Source organism: Marmota monax, unplaced genomic scaffold (genome assembly GCF_021218885.2).
Source record: "Marmota monax isolate L192 unplaced genomic scaffold, Marmota_monax_Labrador192_F-V1.1 WCK01_AAM20220418_F8-fsc00072, whole genome shotgun sequence".
NCBI lineage: Eukaryota > Metazoa > Chordata > Mammalia > Rodentia > Sciuridae > Marmota > Marmota monax.
The window spans coordinates 313056-338898 of NW_026692356.1; the positions used below are offsets into that span (position 1 = coordinate 313056).

The following is a 25843-nucleotide window of genomic DNA, read 5'->3' on the forward strand; positions in this document are numbered from 1 at the left end:
TTCAGATATTTCCCTGAAGGTCTTAAAACCATAACTTCTTAAATAAGATGCCCAGAGACTCATATCCTCATCATTTTTGGTTAATGCAATGTTGTTTTTCTTATTGTATCATTGTTGTGCCTATTTTCTTGAAAAATACAAGGAAAAAATAGAATCTGTTTTACTCATTAATGAGTCAGAGGAAAGTCTCCACTAATTATCAGGGGGTCAGTGTCAGGATCTCTAGCGAGCACACATGTTTAGGATATCAAAAACAAAGTTAACAAATATTCCAAACTATACAAAGTTAAGGAAATTTTCATGACCATGTCACCAGCCCCCACATCCTGAATATATCCGAGTCCTGTGGCCTGTGGGCTATGTGATGACCCAAATGATTAGTATGACATTGAGATCAGAATTTGAACATCATCCCAGTGAAAATGAGGCAAAACATACCTTTGGGGGTAAATATTAACAAGCTGCTGAACTTGTAGCTTTGCTGCTTCTCCTTAGCAAGTGCTCAACACTGCTGGACAAGCAAAGGCGATGGACTACTTCCTCCAAAAACATCGACTGGTTCTTAACCGCATGAATATGACATCATCATGGTACCCCATGGTTGGGGTCAAGGGGTCATGCAGACGTGCAATGTGAGAAGGCTGAACTTGTCTTCTGACATCCCCTAAGAAGACCTGTCAAGGTCAGATGAGGGGTTTGAAAGACTCATTGCTTTTGTGGCCTCTCCTTGAAATGGAGGAGCTACCCTTTCACCAGAAGTCAAGTCCTCCTACATTTTCAGATAACTTCCACTCCTCTTCCCTCATCCTTATCTTCAACCTCACCCTGTCTGGTTCTCCTTCCCATCCTCATTAAACCTGCTCATGTCCCTGTTATCTTTGACAAGCCCTCCCTCCCTGAACCTGGCAGCCACTCTCAACCACAGCTCTGCTTCTGCACTGGGCTGCATTCCCTACAGCAGGGCTTCACTTACTGTCTCTGCCTCCTCACCTCCCTTTTGCTGCTTAACCCTCTCCTCTCCTGTCTGCACCTTACCAACTCCCATCATCAAGATACGAATGATTATACAGCTAGACAGAACCTTGCTATCACCCAGCCATCCCACTTTCAAGAGGAAGGAACTTTTTGTTCAAAAAAACAAAAACTGTATGAAAATATTTTTTCCTTCCTTTCTTCTTTGTGCTAGGTAGAGATCAACCCTGGGCTTTGAGCATGTTAGACAAGTGCTCTGCCATTGAGCTACCTCCCCCATCCTGTGGGCATATCTTTCAAATGGCTTTATTCATCATCAACAAAAATGGAAAATAACCAACTTGAACTTCAGTCCAGGAAAGGATAGAGATCATGGCATATCCACACCACAAAATTCTACTCAACAATAAAAAGGAATGAGCGATTACCTCATGCATGAATGATTCCTAAATATATTTTGCTAAGTAAAGGAAGCCTGGTCCAAAATATTACGTACTGTATGATTTCATTTATGACATGAAAACCAAATCACTGGTTTCCAGGAGTGGAGGAGAAAGACTGGACAATAAAAGAAAAGCAGAAGGAAATTTGGGGTGTGACATCTCAGTAATTGTCAGAACCCAGAGACCTCTACAGCACAGACTGAATTTTCCTGCATACAATTCTTTTTCACAAGCCAACCAGGGCACGGGAGGGTGTGGCTCAGAGGTAGAGCACTTACCTGGCATGTACAAGGTTCTGGGTTCCATTCCTAGCACCACAAATAAAAATTAAATAAAAACCAACCAGAATGTGGAAGGGACCTCACAATAGAATACAAACTAACAGACTTTTTAACAAATGATGCTAATGACCGCCATGCCTCCATGGGACTGCAGAGTCCATAGCCATCCTGCGTTTAGCACTGTGACACAGCCCACCCCATCCTGCTCCTCGATTTCTGGCCTGCAGAGAAAGTGCTACTTCACTGTCCTCATGTCCTCAGACTCCTTTGCAAGCTCTTTCTTCCCTATGGAGCCTTTCCATGTTGCTCTTTCTTGAGGCTCAGGAAAGGCCACTCTCTCTTCACTCTACAAGTTCTCCCTAGACAGCCTCCTCCACACCAGTGGTCTCAATTACACATGTGCTGACCAATCTCAAGTGTACCCCTCACACAGGCACCTCTCTTCTGATTCTAGATTGACACATGCTGCTTCCTCCTAGAGGTATATCCTCCTCAGACTAACATGTCCAAAAGCTAAACTCAGTAGCTAGTTCCTCCCCACACTCTTCCCAGGTCCCCCTCCTGGGCTCCCAACTCATTAAATACAACCACTATCCTTGGCCTCTAATGCTAAAAACTTAGATATGATCCTAACGTCCCTCAGTGCTGCACAGCCCTGCCTCCCTCTCCCTCTCTCTCTCTCTCTCTGAGCGCTGGTCACTAAATCTCATTCTCTCTTGAATCCAGGTATTTTCTCCTTTTCTGCTCCCTTCAATGGCACCATACTGGTCCCAGGCGCCACTGCCTCTTTATCTACGCAACACCTCCTTCTCTGTGGTTCCCCAGAAGCCTCTCCTTTCATTCTTCCCCCACTTTGCAGCTGGGGTGATATTTCAGCAACATAATAAATTATCGCATTCCTCTGCTTCCAACCTGCTGTGGTTTCCTATTGCTTTTATAATAAAGCCCAAATTCCTCAACATGTCCTGCCAGGCTGTGCACAGTCTGGCCCCTGGTGACCTCCCTGCCTACATCCCCCACTGTGCTTCCCCATCTCCTCCTGCATCCCAACACTGACGCTCCAGCCCTCTCTCCTTCCACATGTGCATTAGGCTCTTTCCCACATCAGGCCCTTTGCATACGCTGGTACCGTCACGTGCACTTCGCCCATTCGTCCTTATTCTGCACTTGGACCTCAGCCGAAATGTCACTTTCCAGGTCCCCAGACACTAGATTTGCTTCCCTCATTACATGTTTTTATAGTTCCTCTTTCTGATCACTTATCTGTGATATCTCCCTTCTCTAAAAGTAAGAAAAGGACCTAACTCATCTTTTGCAATCTCTCTAGAGCCAAAGATGATGTACAACAACACACTGCAAATGTGGAATAAATATCTATTGGGAGACAATGAAAATTAAGGTCATGAGATGAGCAATGCACAGTAAAACTTTATATTGAGTACAGGTCATGGTGAGGCTTTGAAGACATCAGTGGAGGAAAGGGGGCCATGTATGAAATGACATAACCTTAGCAATTACATGCAAAATAGATTGAGAAAACCAGAAACAGAAGAATTGTCATGTCATAGACCAGACATGGAGAGATGAGCAATAAGGCTTGAGTTAGAATGGTGACAAAAGGAAGGAGGGAGGAAAAATTATAGACTCTGAAGGCTAATTGTATTTTAAAAGGGCAAAGGGAAAAGGCATCTGAAATTAGGGTCTGGTAATTTTTTGAATAATAGGAAATCATGAAAAGAGAACTGGGCTTCAGAGGAAGCTAATGATTTCAGGTTAATAAATTGTCACAGTGATGGTGAGACTTATAAAGAATTCCAAGTGGCCTAAAATACAGAAGTCATATTTCAAAGACTGGCTGCATACCTTTTCCAAATCAGGACCATCTGCAAGGAGAGCTCCAGTGAGATCGTTATTTATGCAGATAATTTTCTCTGCAGGTGGTCTCCTTTTCTTCAGGCAGAATTGTGCTGAGGCCAGACCACATTTCATATGCCATAATGGCCACCGCACCATTGGGGAGGTTCCTGCAGGCTTCTGCAGAAACTGCCTGGAACTTGAAGCTGCAGATCTCTGTATTCCAGGAGCACTGGACCTTCCCTCTGCTTGGATTCTTTCCAGCTGCATCTGATCTTTGACAAGGTGGCCTAGAAGAAGGGCCATTTAACCCTTAGACAATAATGCAGTGTCCTCCGAGCATTTCTTTTCTGAGATGAGAAGAGTAGCTGTCATGAGGCACAAGGGATTCCATGAAAACAGAAGTTGAGGGGCCTGATGACGTATGAGACTGGAGCAGAGATCTGTTGGTGCTTTGGGGCTGAGGATCTGTTGGTGCTTTGGGGCTGAGATCCTCACCTGCATGTTTTGCTTACCTTAAACTGAGAGGGAAAATAAAGCACAGTTTTAGACTACAAAGTGTAGAGAATGAGCAACATCTAAACTATGGAACTGAGGTTTCAAAAACCCACATAGAGTCCAAAGCAGGGTCATTCAGTGCTAAAAGCCTGCCCAGGTTCTAGATGCATTATTTCTCGTCTGTGAGTGGATAAGGGTCTGTCCAGTTGTATCTGCATAGACAAGAGACCAGAGCACTCTGCTGCATAACCCACTGCAGTTACTTTGTGGCAGTGTGGGAAGGAAAGGAATTTCTCTGACCTCTGGGGGCAGATGGGGAATGGGTTTCAGGTGGGCTCCATAGAGTCACAGTTTTTGCTGAGACCCCAGGTTCTTTGACTATCTGACCAAGGGCTGCTGTAATTCTCATCTCTGTGTGTGCACGCTCACGCAAGAGAGAAGTGGAGACAGAGACACATAGAAAGACTGCCTTAGCCAGGGAGTGACTTTGCTAGGGTCCATGTTAAAAAGGGGTTTAGTCCAAACTGTGGCCACTTTAGTCCACTCACTTCTATCACTGTAGGAAAAAACTGCAGCAAGAAAATCTCCAAGGCTCCCGCTCTAACCCTGCTTGTGAAAAACCAGCTCGTGGGAGGAAAATGGGAAGGCCCTTCTGTTATATCTTGGGAGGAAGTGGATAGTTGACTAATTCTGCCTCTGAGATCCAAACCTCAAACACTGCCACCCTTTGCCTGCCTCCAAAGGGAGACTTGATTTCATTTTCTTTTTTTTTTCTTTTGTATTTAAATTCCATCACATTCTACCTATTAAGAAGTCTGTGCAGTTGCTAATGCTTTCTGCAATATTAGATCACCCTTTTACCTCTCGCTCCTCTCCCTCTCTTATGCTCATTATAGCAATCAACCTGCAAAGTCTTTGTTTCTTATTTCAGATTCTTCAAATCTTTTTTTTTAAATCACCCCACCAGGGAACAGGTTCTGGGGCTGCCATTATGATAGTTATATTGGTAACAAGCCCAAAGTTGTTACTCTACTTGGTCAATAATGTCTGAGCCCAGCAGGTAGCACATCTGTATCACTAAGAATAAAAGGTTTTCCTGCTGACAGCAGCCCCTTGGGTGTGGGTTCTAGCAGCTCCCAGAGAGGATGCTCTGTTCCTCTTAGTGCTGGGTCTGGGAGACAGTAATAGTACACTCAGAACAAGAAGGAGGTTCATCTCTCTCAAATACATTTAATACTTTGGGTATGAAAAATTAGCACAAAAACACCAACAAAATCAACGTAAGTAGACATCACCCAAATCAGAAGATTCTCTTTTTCAAGTCAGTCTGCTGATCCTCAACTTTCACTGGGAATAAGATGTATTTTTCACTCAGAGGCTTATATAAGACAAGCACTTAATACATAAAGTGAATATTGCTTTTAGCAAGACTGTAGAGTTTGGGTCCTGGCCCAGTTCAGAGAGTTGCCTTAAAGGCAAAGAATATCGTTAACTCTTCCTTTTGCAAACTATTTTGCAAGGATGTCAGTTCTTATCATAAGGGATAGATTTCTAACATAAATGCATTTTTTAGTATGGAGATCTAAATTACCCCAGATATTTTGCTTCTCTATTTTTTCATTTTCTTGTCAGTTTTAGGGAAATGGTGTTTTTTCAGTAGTGGAGATGGTGGGGTTTTAGGTTTTTGGTTTTTTGACAGTTTCTTCATAAATTAGGCTAGGAAAAGAAAAAGGATCGGCTATATCACCCTGTTATTAAATGATCTAAAAATAATGCAGGTAAAGATTATATGCAAGGGACCTGGGGTGAATGTTTATCATCAGGAACTTCATAGACACTTTGACATTTTTTGCTAGCCTTGCTAACAAGCATTCTTTAGGTTTTTCGTGATTTTTCTTTTCTTGCTTTTTTTTCCCCCCTAAGAAATGTTCCAAATGTTACTTTTACCCAAAAAAACTAAAACAGCAAAATGCAATTCATCCCGTCAAATCAAATCACAGTAGTAGTCAAGGTCAAAGTATAGCCCCAGCTTGGTGAAGACAACATCTCTTTGTTAATAATGTATTTCACTGCAAAATCCCAGCCCAGAGGACACCGGAGAAACTCATTAGCACTGGGTCCACAGCAATGGCACCAGTTCCACATTTTCTCTCTCTAATGGTTATTAGTGGGGCTGTGTATTATGTTTATAAATTATTCATGAGATTATCTAGCAAACTTAAATACTGTAAGGTATTTTTTTTTTAATTAAAGTGTTTGGGTCCCCTTTCTGTGCATGCTTAGAAACCCTCCAAGACACCTGTTCTTGTGAAGATATTAGCACTAGTGGATACTTAAAGATTATTTATTCATATTTTGTTTGCATATGGCTGTTACTATATTTGGGAAGTGATTATAAGTTAAAATGAAGGCTGTATTCTTCAAGGAATTCTGAAGAAATGTATTGATTCAAACCTACCAAAGCAAATTAGACTGAAACATAGGAAGTTACCATCAATATGCCATTTTTCCTCTAAAAATGATCATTTCATGATGTTTAGCCCAGTATTTTCACTTTTAAATTACTCTTATTGTGCCTTTAATTCTATTTTGGTGTTGGTTTTTCTTTCCCCTTTTATACTTTACAATTGTATAACTGTAGTTTACTTATCATGGATTTTGGATCTTGGTGTAAACTGTGACACATCCAAGAAGTGGGAGAATCAGAATTGATGATTAATAGATATGCGATTTTTTTTCAAAAGGCGATGAACATGGAATAGAATTAAATAGTGATGGTTACACGCTTTTTAAAATAAACTAAAAACACTGAGCCATACATTTCAAAAGGGCCAGTTGGATGGTATGGGAATTATATTGCAATAACAAAAATTATCTGTGTATATACAGATTGGGATGGAAGAAGTAAAACTGTCTTTGTAGGTGAAATAATTATGTGGAAAATCTCAGAAAACTAAAAAATAAAAGATCCTTGAACTAAGAAATAATTCTAACAAGATTTCTCATGCAAGGGATTAATATAGAGGAGTCAGTTGCTTTATAATATACCAGCAATGAACAATTGAGATTTGAAAGTTATATCAATATCAAAATATTAGAATACTTAAGCATAAATCTAACAAAATATGTACAAAATCAATATAAAGAACTATAGAACTCTGATAAAATGCCAGAGAAGGACGCAATAAATTGAAATATCCCACGTTCATAGATAGGAATATGCAATATTGTCAAAATGTCAATTCTTCCTAACTTGATCTGCAATCCCAATCAAGGTATTTTGTAGATATCAACAAGCTGATTATATAATTTATGTGAATAGGCAAAAGACTAAATACAATATTAAAAAACAAATTGTAGGACTTCAAAACTTAGTATTCAAACTACAATAATTAAGACAACAGCTTATGGTGGAACAACAAATATACAGATCAGCAGAAAGAACTGAGACCCGCCCCCCCACCCAAAGCAGACAGATCCAAATATAGGCAACTGATCTTTGAAAAAGGAGAAAGGATAATACAATGGAGAAGATACTATTTTCAAAAACTGGTACTGGGGAACTAGGCATGTAACTCAGTAGTAGAGTTGCATGCCTACTATGCATAAGGTCCTGGATTCAATGCCAGCAACAACAACAACAATATAAGCTGGTGCTAGAACAACTGGACAAGAAATGCAACAACAAAAAGAATTTAAACACAGGCCTTTTGGGGGGGTGGGGCATAACAGAGATTGAACCTGGGTTGCTTAACCACTGAGCAATACCCCAGACCTTTTTATTTTTTATTTTGAGACAGGGTCTCACTAAATTCTTAGAGCCTCGCTAAGCAACTGAGGCTGGTCTCCAACTTGTGATACTCCTGCCTCAGCCTCCTGAGTCACTGGGATTACAGGTGTGTGCCACCATACCCAAATAAGCACAAACTTTATATCCTTCACAGAAATTAACCCAAAACCTGACATAGACCTAATATAAAACACTAGACTATATAATTCCTAAAAGATAACGTACAAGAAAACCTAGATGAGCTTAAGTCTGGTAATGACTTACTAGATAAAACACAAAAGCCACAACCTATGAAATAACTAAGAAACTGGATTTAATTAAAAGTTTCTGCTCTTCAAAAGACAATACCAACAGAATGAAAACACATTCCACAGACTGGAAAAAAAAATATTTGCAAAAAACACATCCAATAAAGAACCATTATCCAAACATACAAATAACTCTTAAAACTCAACAATAAGAAGAAAATCCAATTAAAAATGAGCCAAAGACTTTAGTAGACACCTCCCCAAAGAAGATACACAGAGGTCAAGTAAGCATTTGAAAAGATACTCCATAGCATACGTCATCAGGGAAATACAAATGAAAACATGAGACAGCACTGTGCGCCTATTAGAATGGATAAAATCCAGAACCCTAACAATCCAGGCAAATATGTAGAGCAAGAGGAACCCCATTTGTTGCTGGCGGGAATGCAAAATGGTGCAGCTACTTTGGAAAACATTTGGAAGGTTTGTTGTTATTGTTGTTGTTTTACAAAACTAAACCTACTCTTCCCATGAGATCCAGCAATCACACTCCCTGGTATTTACCCAGAAAAAGAGTTGAAAACTTTTTCCACACAAAACCTTGCACCTGGATGCTTACAGAATTTTTATTCAGAATTTCTTAAACTTGGAAGCAACCAATATGTCCTTCAGTAGGTGAATAGATAAATAAATTGTTACATCCAAACAATGAAATATTACTCAGTGCTAAAAAGAAATGAACTACCAAGGCTTGAGTTGACATGGAAGAATCATAAATGCATACTATGAAGTGAAAGAAGCCAATCTGAAGAAACAAACCTTCTGTATGATTCCACATGAACCAGGTACACATGACATTCCTAAAAAAGGCTAACCCCCTGAAAAAGATCAGTTTTTTCCCAGAGGCTGGGGAAAAAAAAAAAGAGAGAGAGAGAGAGATGGATAGATCAAGCACAGAGGATTTTTAAGGCAAATAAACTTCTATATGACACTGTCAGGGTAGGTACATGTGACCATACTTTTGTCAAAACCCATAGAATGTAAAGCAGCGAGAGAGAACCCTAATGTAAACTACAGACTTGAAGTGATGTGTCAGTGTAGGTTCATTGAATATAATGAGTGTACCACTTTGATGCAGATGTCGATGGATTAGGGGTGCAGCAGAAGTAGGAAATTCTCTACTTTGTGCTCCATTTGGCTGCGAAACTAAAATTGCTCAAAAAATAATAATAATCTACTTTTAAAATTTTACCCATACCTAGAGAGAAAAATGGTAAAGATTAGTTTTTCAAAACTAGTAAAATGGGGCTGGAGTTGTGACTCACTGGCAGAGGGCTTGCCTCCCACATGTGAGGCACTGGGTTCGATCTGCAGCACCACACAAAAGGAAACAAATAAAATAAAGGCATGCTGTCCATCTACAACTACAAAAATTAAAAATGAAAAAGCAAAACCTGGTAAAACAACATTGTTGTTCAGTTGGCCGTGTATCTAATTTTGTCCACTGCAGAATCTTAGCTGGAATTATCAGGGAGGTCCTCCTCAAACACATTCCTGTCAGTTTAAAGTTCTTGGAGTCACTTTGTACTTGGAATTTTGTGGAGATACCTCAGAAAATGTTGGTAAGTGCTGAATTTTTCACCCCAGAATGCTCGTTATTCATATTTTGTTTTATAGTTATATAAACAGAAATACACATGGCCAACTAATTAGAATACACCTATGAGGTCCTAGGTTTGGGGTCTATATTGAAATTTTAGAAACTCATGAGAGGCAAAATATTGATAGCAAAAGAAATCTCAAGATAGAGTCCCAGGAAGAAAAAAAAAAAACACACAAGACAGGAAACAGCAGTCTAGTGGTTCAAAGCATCAAGTCCCAAAGATTACTGGGTAAGTAGACAGCAAATATATAAACGCGGAGCCATAGGGGTCACAGGATGGCATGTGCTTAGGAAATGGAATGGCAGGTAGAGTCAGAGGTGCACCAGGAGACGTTCATGTACCAAAGGCAGCAGATTTGTAATGCCCCTCTCTCAGCCCATATGTGAAGATGGAACTCTTAAGAGCAATGGGGGGGTGGGGGCAGGCAGAAATGAGCTTCTAATTCCTTTTGCCGGAGAGCCCAATAATGTCTGTTCTCATCTAGGACTGAGATTCCTTTTATTCCAGGCCCCGGGGATCTCTACACCTGCAAGGGCTGCAGTTCTGTCCATCTGCCTTTGAACAGAGCAGGTCCTCTGCAGGGCTGCTTTGCCTCTGTGAAAAGTGGCTTGATTCATGTCTCAACAGATCTTGATTGAATACCTACTCTCTCCCACGTACTTTTCTAGAATGTTATGGTGAATAACAAATGAAAGGACCTAGGATGGAAGTCCCTGCAGCCATCCATCCACAGTGCATATGGAAAACTCCCCCTTGACTCTGCAGTGCAGAAGGAGGATCCCCACCCAGACAGGGAAGGCCCTCCCAGGAAAGGTGAGAGGCTGAGTTCTGAAGGAAAAGTAGAAGTCATTAAAGAGTTGGAGACTGATTCTAGGCACAGAGAATACTGTGATGGGAGGGAGCGCTGTGCAGCAGTTATAACACCTCCTCCTCACCCCTCAGCTGGTGGGCATGCTCTGTACAGTCACTCTCCGTACAGGATGGCGGTAGAGACAGTTAGTTGTCTACCACTGCATTTTGCTTCCTTGATAACAGAAACCAGATTCTTAGCTGGGCACAATATCATATGGAGAAATTATTGTATTTTCCAGACTCCCTTGCAATGAGGTGTGACTGTGAACAAATACTAACCAATGAGATTTAAGTGATCAGCTACACAGGACTTCAGGAAAACATCTTTTTAAAGAGGGTAAAAGAAGGTCTTCCATACTTTCTCCTTCCTCTTCCTTGGAATGCAGATTTAATGGATGGTGCTCTAATAACAGTTTTGGACCATAAGACAACTGAAAGCCAGCTCTCAGTTACTTGGTCCCTGGTTATGTGACTCTCCTGTTCAGCCCTGATTACTTTTGCATGCCCCGAATGCTCATGCTTCATTGATGGGAGTAGGGACTCTCAATTACCTTTAGCCAGGAATAGGGGCATCATTGCTTATTTCAGTTTGTTCCACTTTTCTGCTGTCGAGAGTACTGTGCCAGACGAACAACAGGATACATCTCAACCTGCTCTGATCAGTTTACATATTTTTTTCTGCCTAAATGAGGAAGATGGACCCAAATGCTTTCACAAAATTCCTTCCAGCTATTTCATCATTCATCCTTGTATAGTACATCTTGGAAGGGGCTATCTTGCCACATCAAATCTCCTAACAATTGTTACCAACATATTAGAATTGTTTTCCTTTTAAAAGGCCCTTGAAGGCCAGGTGCGGTGGTGCACACCTATAATCCCAGTGATTCAGGAGATCAGGGAGAATCACAAGTTCTAAGTCAGCCTCAGCAATTAAATGAGGCCCTAAGCAACTTAGTGAGACCCTGTTTCAAAATAAAAAGATAAAAAGGGCTGGGGATATGGGTCAGTGGTTAAGCACCACTGGGTTCAATCCCCAATGCCAAATAAAATAAATTAAGGCCACTGAACTCACATAAGGGATGAAGAATGTTGCTTAGGTGCAAAAGGGGAGGACAGTACTAGCCAAGAGCTTCTGGATTAACATCTACAAGCCACTTTGATTAGTTGTGCAGCTGTAAAGTAAAGGGAAAAACAACATGAATAAATGAAATATTAATGGTGGGATCCCATAAACTGTTACATAATAAGTGTTGGGAGGGGTTCATCTGGAAGAGGGTCCATAGGCACCCAGCATGTGTCACATGTCAGGGCAGAGAAAAGAGAAGCAGTCAGGAACCTTCCAGAATCCTGCCTATGTCGGATTTGACCTCTCATCCTAAGGCAGGCTATTTTATTTATCTAATAGTTGTAAGCAACTGTGTAACCATAGGGATTGTTTATAACAGAAGGAAATTACAAAAAAATATATATTAACCTCAGTTGTATCAGGGACAGAAATGCTGGGATTATCTCACAGCCAAATATATTTCAGTGGCAAAAATAGATAAGGATACCTGATGCTCATGTTATTAACTAGAATTCAATGATGGGTTTTTTTAAGATTTAAAAGATACCATAGGTTGGATACTATAAGAACAGAGGGAAAAACAAAACATGGTACTTTAAGTTTTAAAGGATGCTAGTAAAATACAGCTTAAAATTTTACTGCACAGAAAGCCTAGCTTGAATTCATTATAAAATACTTGAACAATTATGAAGAAGAAAAGTTTTATTTTTTGTTTGTTTTTATTTTTGTTTTTGTTTTTGCTGTACTGGGGATTGAAACCAGGGGTGCTTTTCCACTAACTGACATCCCAGCCCTTTTTATTTTATTTTGAGACAGGTTCCCATTAAATTGCCCAAGCTGAACTCAAGTTTTCAATCCTTCTGCCTCAGCCTCCTGAGTCACTGGAATTACAGACATGCTCCCAGCACAAGAAGATAAGAAATCTTTAACCAACTAACATGTTGTACTAACTCAGTTGCTTTTTCGTGGACAGATAAAGTTAATGGGCAAAGAGAACATGATAGATGTAATATATCTGAACTTTCCAGAAAAGTTATTGCCATCTTACCAAATTTTACTTGATAAGTTGATTCAGACTTCCCAAGATCTAAATATGACCCCTAGGTTGGAAAGTAGATGGGGAATCTAGACAACATCTAATGATGAATGATGGGGGGACTTGAGAGAAAGCAAAGTGCTCTCAAATCTGGCTATACCTTGAATTTCACTGTGTCACTCTCATCTGATTATCTGACGGATGAGATTATACCAGGAATAACAACAACAACAAAAACCAATTCTTTATTTAATATCACAGATGGAAAGATACTCACTTGTCTGTCTTCCTAGTTGTCATTTTCAATTATGGTAACTATTGTCCTATATAGTGAGATAACTTTGTTAACTTTTCATTTGGATTGTGGTCTCATTTTTAATAACATATTTGCATTTTCTGATTATAGTTACAGAGCAATATTTACATTGATTCACTGGTCTATGATCTTTGTATGGCTCCCACCATCTGTCAGTAATTCCCTGTGTGGATTAACTGTGCTGGAAAAAAACAAGGGAAAGGCAAATAGATGGAAACTGGAAGGTAAGGGAGAAAGTAAGTTCACAGAGATTTGAAATCAACAGAAATCCAGATGGCTCCTCAGGAGAAAAGGAAGGATATTGGAAAAGATGAAAAGATGCTGAAATGTGAAAGGAAAACTGATAAAAGGAAAAATAATCAAGGAATAAATTTTGGAAGATACAGAAATAAAAAAGTAAATGTTTGAGGATGTAAAAGATGTAGAAAGGACTGAATGGCCATCAAAGAAATTAAGGGCAGTAACAGGATTTGGTTTGAGACCAATTTGGAAATGTTGAAATTTGAAATGAAACTCCCATTTAAAAGTTTCAGACTAGATATAACTTGTGGGGTTTGGGGAGGGAAAGTTTCATTCACAATTTTTTACATACCCAGCAAATGTCAAATGGTTCTGCTGCAACTATGGATGAGAACTGGAGTATGGGATGGTCTTATTTGAGTTTGTGTAAGAGAACTGTGGTTCTTAATTCACCTTTTCAGTATTCGTGGATCGGTTCATCTCTGTCTTCATGAAGACAGACAAGTTGTATATTTATATCAATCATAGGAAAGTGAAGCATCAGTGCAGATGTTCAGGGATTTCCCATATTCATATGACAGAATGACTAAGTAGTCTATTCTGTGATTTTATTCAGTGACTTGGGGAGTCAAAAATAGTAACGCTATGAAAATCCATTTTATAAAATTTTACTATTAATGATTGCTATGATTAAGCAATTAAAGCATACAAATTTAAGATATTTGGCATTCCTTTAATGAAATTTTACCATTACATGGCTAGAGGGGAAAAATAACTATGCAGATTATGGAATATTTTTGCAAAGTCCTGATCAATACTTTTTCCTATAATCCCATGGCTCTGATGCTTTCTATGGAACTTAAAAAAAAAAAAAAGAAAAAAAAACTCAAAATACTGTTGTCTTAATTTCTCCACCTAAAGCAAATGGATTATAAACCTTTATTGAGAGTGTTATGAGAAATAATTCATTTGTAAATGTGAAATGTTGGCAAATAGCAAAATGAAACATAGGCTTTAAATGCTCATTATGCCAGTAATGTTTCTGCATTGTAAATTTGGGTTTTTAAGTTATGTGAAGACAGATGCTTAGGTTAGAGCAAGGCAGGTTTTGGTTTTCTCACAATACATATTAAAAATGAGGTGATTTAATAGCTAACCACCAAAATCTATTTTCAAATTATTTTTTTAGACATGACATATTTTAGTAATATTTTTATGCATTCTTTTAAGTTAAATATTCATATTTCAGCTACAATAGGCATTGTATTACTATTTGCAGTGACACATTAATGTATGCCAAGAATGACTGTGTTGTGTGGTTTGTTTATATCAGTAGTTATTTTTGATGCTAGCTATTTGGTACAAAATACAATTCTTACATGTTATGGGATCATAAAGTTTATTGCTGTCTCATTACCAGGCAGAAGCCAAATATAAGCAAAAGAAGAAAATTCTGTGTTAATCTTCCACAGATTGGCTATGGGTAACCTAACTGATTGGGTTATAGTTTAATTATTGGAATAAAAAGGGAATAAATAGCTTCAATGCTGCCCAATAACTGTAATTCTCTCCTGGCAAGATATGTACAGTGGAAAATGATAAAATGACAGAATGACTTTTTGTCTAGTTGAATAATGTAATCTTCTTTTCTGTGCTCATAAAAAAAATATCTCCATCCTAAGGCTATATTTTATAGTGTCATTTTAGGTATTCATTGGGGGGGTACTTGCTTCTGCAGCTTTAAGGAATAAGATCTCATTGAACTAGAAAAAAGTATCTAAAATAGCTTAAATTATTTTTTGATTTGTGAAACCTAAAAAGTCCCCACTGTGGATGAGTGGAGTCACATAATTTCAATGCTTTTGCCTGACTTTTTTCTCCTCTACACAAACGTTGTCCTTTGCTGATGGCGCTACAGAAGTTCCTGTAACAGAACAAAATCAGAGGGGTATATTCATGGAATTTTTTTTAGATGAAAAGGTTTTTATTCTTAGATGTTTAGCTTGAGTTAATTATGGAAATTTTCCTATACTTTAAGACTTTCTGAGAACAAAGGCATTGGAAGAATGTAAAACGTCATATGTAGAGGTATCATGAATGGTAGGGTGTCCTCAAAGGTAAACCATTCTGCAACTAGTTTCAGTTTCTTTCATGACAGTGGGGTCACCTCTAAGTCTTTCTAACCTTACCTGTCTTTAGCTGGTTTGTTCAACTGACCAGGTACAGTAATGGGTTCAACAATGTCACCCCCAAATTTATATCCATCCCAAGCTTAAGACTGACCTTTATTTGGAAATTGGGTCTTTATAGATGTAATTAAATTAAGATGAAGAAATAGTCATTAGGATTAGCCTTAAATCCAATATCTGGTCCTTATGAGAAGAGGAGACAATGTGCAGAGGCACAGGAGAGAGCTATGTGAAGATGAAGGAGGCAGAGATGGGTGTAAGGAAAGGCAAGGCTTGCTGGAGAAAGACGTGGGATGGATTTTCCCTCAAGTCTCCAGAAGGAAGCAACCCTGCCATGCCTTGACTTTGGACGTTTGGCTTCCAGAACTGAGAGTAATTCCTATTGTTTTAGGTCACTCATTTTGTGATTACTTACTATGGCAGCCAGTGATAAACAACACACCTGGATGCTTGGCTAGCTCACAGAGCACCTGTCACACAGACATCCAAGTCCAACTGCAGACCAGGCTAATGTTACTAGATCCACCAGCGGGAACTCAATAGCATCTCTGTAAAGGAAAAAAAAAATCTTTATAATTTGAGGATGTGACTGATACGTCTAAGTTCATCCCTAAGCAATGGTTCAGACCCTTCACCTAATGAGGATCAGGACCAGGACATGGAATCTCAAAAGTGCCAGTGAATACTACCACCTCAACAGCAAAAAGATGGCAAAGAAGTAGGAAAGCTCTTTAGGGAAGCTAACTTACCCCATAAGAGTTACCTTCGTTTAAGATAAATATTGAAGATAACTACATCCTTTCAATAGAAAGGGAATCCATCAGAAAGACTAGGAGAACAGGATAGAGACCAAGACCCATAACTGACTTCTAAAACAGTACATCTAAGCACAACTAGCCTACAAAGGAACTAACCAGGGCCAGAACAGGAAGACAGAAAACAAGAAGCCTCTGCCACAACTATTATTGACTCTTTATATTTCGCTGCCTGAGGCAATGTCCAGGGAGCCCGAAGCCACTGCCTTACCTGCTGGTTATTGAGAACATATAGCCTAGCTTCCTTTTGGTTGGAGAAAGCAGGTACCAGAACCCTTAGCAGGACCAACAACCCAATTTGTTCAGGCCAGTGCAAATGAAAATGCAGACCTTTCCAAAATTATTAAGAGTCAGGACAGTAAGAGCAGAACAATAAATCTAGTGTGGGACCCTTCTAAGAACGGGGACTATGTAACTGTTTGCACAGTCCATGAAGCTGGCCCCAACTCTTGGCTTCAGAAATGTGCCACATGCTAATCGGTATCTGTAAAATGGATGCATTCTGTACTGTCACACATTCCGATTTATGCCAGTATGAGAATCTATGAATCTGGTGGGGCCCCACAAAGAGAATCTGAAGAATGGCCTTCTTAGTATTCAGGGTCTACTATGAGGGAAGGACTTGGAAAAGATGCCAAGTGAGCCAATCAACTGGATCTTCACAAGTATTCAAATTCAAGAAACAAAGATAACTTTTTGCAGGCCAATGTGTTCTCTTCTCACTTAGTGACCTACCCTGCGTTATGTTCACCATCCTTAACATACAACTACAGAATCACATGCATTTCTTCTCTGTGTCAGGCAAGTGCTAGATACTCTAGTTATGGTGGTAACCAAGGAAGATAAGGTCCTTGATCTATGGATTTTCCTCATGTGGATGAAAATTTAAAGTTAACTCGCAAACAACTAAACAAGGCCATTTCAGGTTACCATCACCGGGAGCGGAGTCTCCCTATCTGCAAAGTACATCTCTAAACCATTCTTTCCCATGGAACACCATTTTATCCTTGCCAACACCCATCCCTCCACTGATCTCATTCCCTCTCACCTCCTTCACTCCATCCTCAACAACATAGCTGGAGAAACCCTTTTGAAAATGTACATCAGCTCACGCACATTCCCTGCCTAGATCATTTCCATGGTTTTGCTTTAGCCTTGGAAAAAATCCAAACCTCCTCATCATTCCTGACAAGACCACACACCATCTGGTTTCTGCCTATTGCTCACCCTCCCCCACTTGCCCACTAAGCCACACGAGTGTCCTCTCTGCTTTTTGGGAAATGCCAAGTCCTGTTTATCTCAGTCTTTGAACTTAAGATCTCCTAGCTCATTGCACAACCCATTCCTTCTCAACTCCCAATATTCAGCTACAGTGTCACCTTCTCAGGATGGTCCCCTCTGATCATCCCACCTAAGACAGAATCCCCACCCCAGCCTGCGTCCTCTATATCATATCACATTCCTCATTTCTCCTCAACCCCTTATCACAATCTGAAATTATCCTGTTTGCATGTTTGTGTGTTTCTCTTTCCTGTCCAGCAGGCCGGAGTTCTCTCCTGTTGATTCAGTCCTTTACCCCAGGTTCAGCACAGTGCCTGGCATATAGTACAAGCTTAAGACATATTTCCTGATGAGCTGATACACTCATACGTTGGCAAATATCTATATATAAAAAAATTTAAAAAGCAAAAAATACATACACACACACACACACATACATACATATTCCCAAGGCCTGGGTCATTATCTCTCATTGAGGTTAAAAAACTTAAAAACTGAGCATTATGGTCTGGGGCTGTAGCTCAGTGGCAGGGCATTTGCCTAGCATGAGTGAGGCACTGGGTTCGATCCTCAGCTCCACATAAAAATAAATAAACGAAATAGAGGTATTGTGTCCAACTATGACTAAAAAATAAATACTAAAAAAAAAAAACAACTGAGCATTACAAGACAGTAGAATGAATCAGACATAACTTTTCTATGTCCATGCATAAATATATGACCAGAATAACTCCACATCATGTTCAACCATGAGAATGGGAGTCTATACTACATGTATGTTTAGTAAGTCAAAATACTCTCTACTGTCATGTACAACCAAGAAGAACAAATTAATTTAAAAAAAAAAAAACTGAGCATTATTTTGGATGGCTGTGGAGTTTGGGAAAATTAAAGCAGAGAATTCAAGACAACAGGCAGTCATCAAATCACACAAGTCAGCTCTTCTGGAAAAACTGCAGGCTGGCTTTGGGGTGAAAAGGCCAGGCCAAGTACTGTCCAGTAGTACAGATGATCTCACACTTGTTTACGGGTTGCTCTGAGGTTGTGTTCTTCCTGTTCACACAGAGTGTGTTCTCGCAGCCAGATCACTTGCTCACTGAGAGCTGGAACCAATCAGTCTTCCCCTGGTGTCTCTGGGAGCACCAGGGCTGCTCCCTGCTTCTTCTGTTAGCTCTCTAGGAAGGAAAGGTGCTAAGACTGGCAAAGCTGCCGGACTTCAAGTTTCTTTTCAGCCTGACTTCCACCACCAGGTAGGGTGACCCACCACCCCAATTCCTTGGGACTAAGGAGGTGCCCTGATGCACGGCCTTCAGTTTGAAAACTCAGTCACATTGCACAGGGCTTTACCAGAAAGACGGAATCCCATATCCTTAGTTTGGCTCCAAGTGTTCGTTACTGTTTGCTCCAGGCCATTTGTTTCTCCTAATCTAACTCATACCCAGGCCTTATTGTTCTCTTCTGCACTGTTGACTTTATTGTATTTCTCAGTGCTTAAGCTCAGCCCTGCTTCTCTGGCTTCCCTCCGTGACAGTGCCGGATTCTTCCTCTTACGGTGTCATCCTACAACTTCCTACATGATATGATCCATCTTGTCCCCTGGGAGCTTGGGGTTTCTCATCCCACACCCCATGAAGCCCTCCTACCACGTTTACCTTGGAGCAGCAGAGTAGGGGGACATTTCTGTGATGAGCTTTATCCTTAAATATGGTTATAATGTGACACTTCTGACTACACAGCTCAGAATAAGACGGTCAAAGGACTCAGTGGTTGTCTGGTGACATAGAAGAGGAGTCTATAAGCTACAATGTCTATAAGCTCTTTTGTCACATAGAAGAGGAGTCTATAAGCTTTTTCTGAAAAGGGCCAGAGAGTCAATATTTTGGGCTTTGTGTACCACACAGTGTCTGTCATAGCTAATCAGCCCTGTACTGTAGAATAAAAGGCAGCTACAGACAACATGGCAATAAACAGGTATGAGTGTGTGCTAATAAAAGCTTATCTATAATTATAGGCAGTGCATCTAATTCAGCCCATGGACCATAGTTTGTAAATTCCTGATATAGAACATCCTGCCAGATAATCTTGGTTTTTTTTTTTTCATTAAGCTTGCAAAAGTTTTCTTTGACTTCACCACTTAGATATGCCATAGCTCTACTTGCAATTTACACGCCTTCTTCATAATGCTACATCATTAGCTCTTTTAATCAATTATCCTGTCATTCAGCTGATCTTATAGAAATCTTTGCCCAATAAAAACAAATTCTTACATTAAGACATTGACATGGAAGGAAGGATCACATGGCATTTAATTTTAGGGGCATATTTAACACAAGTTTGCAACATGAAATATATCCACGGAGTTGGGCGAGATGTTAGGTTAATTGACATGATAACAGGTTTTTTTGATGTTTTGTTAACAGGACTGCTAGATGACTGGAGGAAACCTCGTCTGATGGGCAATAGTGTCCTCACTCTTTGTGATGAGTTTTAGCTCTTAGCTCTGTCTGCTTTGTTTTTCAATAGAGTGTCAATCTGTGTTCAGGGTTCCAGAGCTCTGAGTACTTTGTGTAGAGTCTTGCTTTTCTCATTTAAAAATTACCGAGTCAATCAGCATCTTCATAACACATTTAAAAATGTCTTGTGCTGTCCTTAGAATGTACTTTCATAGGAAGAAGGGGTAGAAAGAGGAGGAAAACATCTCTAACATTTTAAACTGATTTTCGGGAATACATTCACAATGTGCATGTACCTGGAAACTGCTTCTATCAGATAAAAAATCTGGGAAGAGAGAAGGAGAACAGGATTGGGAAGACTATTTCAGCAAATTGTCCTTATGTACATTTATCTGGTCTTAGAGGTGAGATGAGATTGAAACAGGGACAGTAACAAACAGGGAACTAAAATATTGTTGACCTGCTCCTCCAAGCCATTGCTATTGGTGGAGTTACTGCAGAATGACAGAGTTCTCTTTAGCACGAGGCGGCTCCTGTGGGCTCATTGCTGAGCAGATACTGCTGAGCCCAGAAAACTGAGAGCCTTCACAAGTCAACTCCACACCCCCTCGAATTTGTGCTCGGTAGGGAGTCCTCGGCAGGAAATCCTCCATCTGTTTTCCTTTACTACAAGGAACTTCAGAGGATGAGTTCATTTCGCTTCAAACATCCTCATGTTGCTGTAAAACAGTACTGGGCTGAATGATGAAAAATGTCACCAGGAAAGCAGGAGGACACCTTCGAATGGAGACAGATAGTTACACCTCTGAATTAGATTCTAGTTTTTAGACAGGGTTTATTTTTTTTCTTTGTTGCTTACATTTCAATTTTGCTTTCTTTCCTTTCATTTTTTTTTAAGGACAGTCTGTTGTTTTTTTACAACTTCCTTATAGAACTTGGATATTTGGAGAAATAATACAAAAGGAAGATTTCACAATATTTGTCCCGTGGATTAATGGAGTGAAGCTTGAGGTCTAAAGGATTATAGCTAGATCAGTCTCTCTTTTTAAACAAAAACTCTGAATTTCAGGATTACTTTAAAAATATCACTGCAAAGTAAGTACTGTGATTATTCTCTTTCTTTGCTTTTAATTCCCTAATAAGCATCTTTTTGCATATGGTAATCTCATTGGAGTTATTGGTTGGACTATAAGTAACAGGATTTGCCAACCCATAAATTAATTATAAGATGAGATATTGAGTTTTTGCTCTTAATGCTGTTTAGCAGGTAGCAGGTAATATTTATAGTCATGTTTATGTTTGTGTGTCAAGAATTATTTAATTTCATTAACATTTTGAGTGAATATCCTTTGCCTCATTTCCTCTAGTAATATAAACTATCTTTTAAATTGGAAAATAAGCAAGGGAAAAAAATCTCTTTGGAAAACAACACCGTTGGCCCTCGCAAGCAGATCATACTATTGATTTTTCTGGAATGTATAGGTAAATTGGCTGGAGAATCTATAAATCTAGAGAGTAAAATTAGCTTAAAATGTTACTCTTGTGAACTCCTTTTGAAAATGCCATTAAATCACATTGCAGACTTGGGGTCAGGGGAAATGCTCTTTGGCAAAGGGCACAGAAACATTAAAATATTTCAACTGCTGTTACCTTTCTGCAGTGACACTATTAGTTTGAGCTGCAACTGTGCATGTTTTGGAGCCTCCTCAGGAATCTAGAGCTGTGACGCTGATCCATCTGGATGCAGTTAAACAGTGCACATTGATCAGGGAGGAGTCTAGAAGTGGTCAAACTGTGCTTTTCTCCCCCACCCCCAGGCTCCTATCTTCTTCCACCCATCCCTCATCCCTTCCAACCTTATGTGGTAGCTGTAAATTGTGAAAGTGCTGTTGGAAAGATGGCATTTCCCTTCCCAGCAGTCAGCCAGGGGAAGAGACAGCTGTGTGGATGTGCTTTCTGGTTGCTTTCTGGGCAGCTCAGAACACAGGGATCATCTGTCTGTGCTTCCTCTACATCCCCTGTCGCACTCTTTACCACCAAACCCTCATCTCTACCACAGACAGCTGGCCTGAAAGGACATATTCCAGAGAAAGATAATGGGTGAAGCCCACTTCCATAGAAGTGTGGCATCCCTCCCTCCATCTTTCTGTAGTCTTTAAATTTGTCAACCTCGTTCTCTGAGAAACATGATTCTTATTCATCCTCTCTTGCCAAAGCCAAGTGCTCCCAGAACCAGCCTTGACTCTCTCTAGCCCTTTACTTAAAGATCATTATCTGCCAGGCCATCTGTTATTTTCACTTAGGAGAGGGTATTATTTCAGATCTGTGGGTGTCCTTTAAATTTCCCCTCACATGTTATAGAGTAGCTAGATGTAGTCCAAGGGCAAAGGCCTATGGCGAACAACAGGAATCTGTGCCCCACTTTTGCAAGCATTAGTGGCAATGATGTAATCTTGAATGGCCATAACCCTCCAACACACACTAGAGGAGGGGGGGGCGGTGATTTGGGAACTGTGAAAAATGAAACAAAATGAGAGTATGGACTTAACCATCCTGGATGGTTGTTGCTTTTAGAGAAATTATCTGCTTCTGATTTAAATCCACAAGGATTCATGCTTCTTTCTAAGGTGCATACTGTTGCCCCAGCAGCCCCCACTTATGGATGCTGGCTACCCACCTAAAAGCAGTCTTGATGCTCCAACTTTACAAAGGAGAGCCATGAGGAGAGGAAGTTTGAGGCTGGTGTGTGGCTCAGGAGTAGAGTGCTTGCTTAGTGTGCCAAAGAATGGAAGATTTCCTACCTGTTATGCCCCTCTTTCACAAGCTAAGAAAGTGCTCAGTAGAATTTACCTTCTGTAAGTGGCCTGTTGTGTGTTTGCTAGATGACAGTGAGTCTTGTGTCATCTCATTACCCCCAATAGAAGTTATATTGCTGAGTTTCCAAAGGCATCAGGCCCTCTCTGAACCATTGGGTAGCTTTCCTTTGTAAGGAGAATGGTTTGCACTGAGTAACTCTTCTATAAACCTGTGTTCTGGACAAACGTGAAGGGCCATATTGTATGTATCAGACAATGATGATGTCTAACAGGATCGACCGAGACCATTTACCAGAAGTGATGATAAATATTTTATGACACTTATCACATTACATCTTTCTTCCCCTACCTGTAATGCAGGTAAGGAAGCAGCTTAATTCAAATATGTCAATAGAGGAGGAACAAAAAAGATCTAAGAATGTTCCTATCAACTGCCTCCCTGTATTCTTCAGTGTTTATTGTCACTATTGTTTCTTTCCTAACTGCTCAGGCTATAGATTGCCAGGCTCTTTCCATATTATTTTAACCTGTGGATAGCATTTCTGGCAGAAAATTGGCTCTAGGAGTGGGTGGCAGGCTGGGATGAGGTGGAGTGGGAGGAGCAATTGAAACCTCAGCAATGAGTTTTTGTTGCTTGTACTGGAAATGGATTTCAGTTCTCTCTGCTCTGCATTAACTTCCATGTCAAGAGTGACTTCACCCCACACCATGTGTTTCTGTTCTTGGGTTTTTGTAGAGTTATAGGGATAATTAATTCTTATTGGCTAAAAACATAATTCTTGGAAGAAAACATCACATTAGTGAACAAATGTGTGTTAGTTGTTTATGTTGGGCCAGGTTTTCATTATCCACTCAGAGAATGGAATAAAGTCTTTCAAATTACCAAGAAGGGACCAGGGATCAGAATTTTTGCTGCCTTAAAACATAAATTTTAAGTAAAATTTACTATAACATCTGCTCTTATTTAAAAAAACTGTGTTAATAAGTGATAAATAGTGGTAACTGGCCTATAAACAAGAAAGACAAGACATATCAAGATGAGACATGATATTATCAATGAACAGGTGAGCAAAAATTTATAAATTTGAAGATGGAAGTCGTTGGTATTTCATAACGGTTTTCTTCATTTTAATATTTTTCTGGGTTACAGAAACATTTTCAGCTAATTTGCCACATTGGTTATATCATTGATTCAAAGTTTACTTATTGAATGTCCCTTAGGCCATTATTTTTGAAATGGTCCATGATTATATTTGAAAATAAATGCATTGCTACAGGGTAAGTCTGTATTTTGAAGACAGTATCCACGGAGAGAGAAAAATTGAATTCAGAAATATTATATCCTTACAACTTTAGGTCCATAGAAATTTGAAACTAGAGTGGATTTTGGATCATCTCATCCAACCCCTTTATGTATGGGGAAACTGGAGGCAGTTAGGTAAAACAGTTTACACAATAGCACTAATTAGCTGCAGAACTAGAACAAGAATTCTAGCCTCTGACCTCCAAATCCAGTGACATTTTTATTTATTTATTTTTACTTTTTTACTTCTTATGTTTTAAAAGTATTATTGCTAGCCAGGCACATTGGCACGTACCTGTAATCCCAGCAATTCGGGAGGCTAAAGTAGGAGGATCACGAGTCCAAACCCAGCCTTAGCAACTTAATGAGGTCCTAAGCAACTCAATGAGACCCTGTCTCTAATAAGATATAACAAAAAGGCGGGGGGGCTGGGGATGTGGCTCGGTGGTTAAGTGCCCCTGGATTCAATCCCAGGTACAAAAAAAAAAGTATTATTGCTTCTTACAGTGACTGAAAAATAATGTGGATATGGCCCCACAGTCATTCCATTCAATTCCTTTTTGGCCTTTTAAATATTTGAATATAAACTATCAGACACACACACACACACACACACAAATAATCATTTAATAGTTATCTGCAAACCAACCACCAAGATTAAATATGTTATTTTTCCATCTTCAGTTTAGATAACTTGTAAAATAAAATAAAATGCATCATAAACACAACTGAAACACTACCCTTATCTCTTCTCCCTCTTTTCCAAAATAATTACTATCCTGAAACTGCTGCATATCACTCCCTTGTATACTTTTGGTATTTTTGTATTTTCACCATATGCATGTGTATGTGTGGTAGATACAGATTTGGTTACATCTGTGTGTAGTTATATCTATTTGTGATTACCTTCATGTTTTGTGTTTAGATTTTAAAATATATAAAGCATCTCCATATTCCTTAGTAACATTTTTTAAATTCAGCCTTGTTTGGGAAATATCCATGTTGCTACATAGGTAAGTATCTATTGTATTTATTGCAACTTCAGAATAATATCATGTTGCATAAATAACTCAAGGTTGATTTATCGATTTTCCAACTGAGAGAAATTTGGATTATCCTTGCAGTTTTGCTATAGATGCTGCAACCATGCCGAAGGGATCTCTATACATAACTTTTTACATGTGTGTCAAAATTTCTTGAGTTGCCTAGAAGTTGAATTATCAGGTGGTAGGGAATGCATGTCTTGCCTTTACTACACGATGCTAAATCACCCTACAAATAGCATTGGCTTATTCAACAATGAATAGCACTGAGCAGTTGTTCCAAAGTAGGGGCTGATGAGAATCACTTTGGAAGCTTTTAAAAATTACCAATGCCTAAGTCCCACCCCAGACCAATTAAATCAGAATCTTCGGGGATGGGACCTGATACTTGTTTTAAAGCTTCCCCCTGGTGATTCAAATGCACAATCAGTATAGCATCTGTTTCTCCATATCTTTTCCAATACTTGCTGTGTTCTGACATTATTATTATTTTTCTGCTAGTCCTCTCAGATGGTTTCTTTATGCAGTTAATAATTTAGGATTACGAATTCATCTTCAATGGGAAAAAGATCGTAAAAATATGTAGCCAGAGTAGATAGAGCCAGCCCTAAAGACACATTTTGTACTTGTTTTGATTTGTGTCCTAGGACAGTTCTTCAGTTATTTTCTTGATTTGGGTTTCC

The 25843-nt window shown here is 39.5% G+C and overlaps 1 protein-coding gene across 11 annotated transcripts in view; it reads left to right on the forward strand.

The window, feature by feature from the left end:
• Kiaa1217 (KIAA1217 ortholog) overlaps positions 1 to 25843 on the forward strand; it is a 417045-nt gene that overhangs the window by 25253 nt on the left and 365949 nt on the right. For 2 of the 11 annotated variants that reach the window (XM_046442245.2, XM_058578591.1), the window contains exon 1: positions 18611 to 18795. The exons of 8 other annotated variants lie outside the window; for them this stretch is intronic. The gene's annotated coding sequence lies outside the window, so the exon portion shown is untranslated. One more of the 11 variants, XM_058578590.1, reaches the window with a different exon arrangement.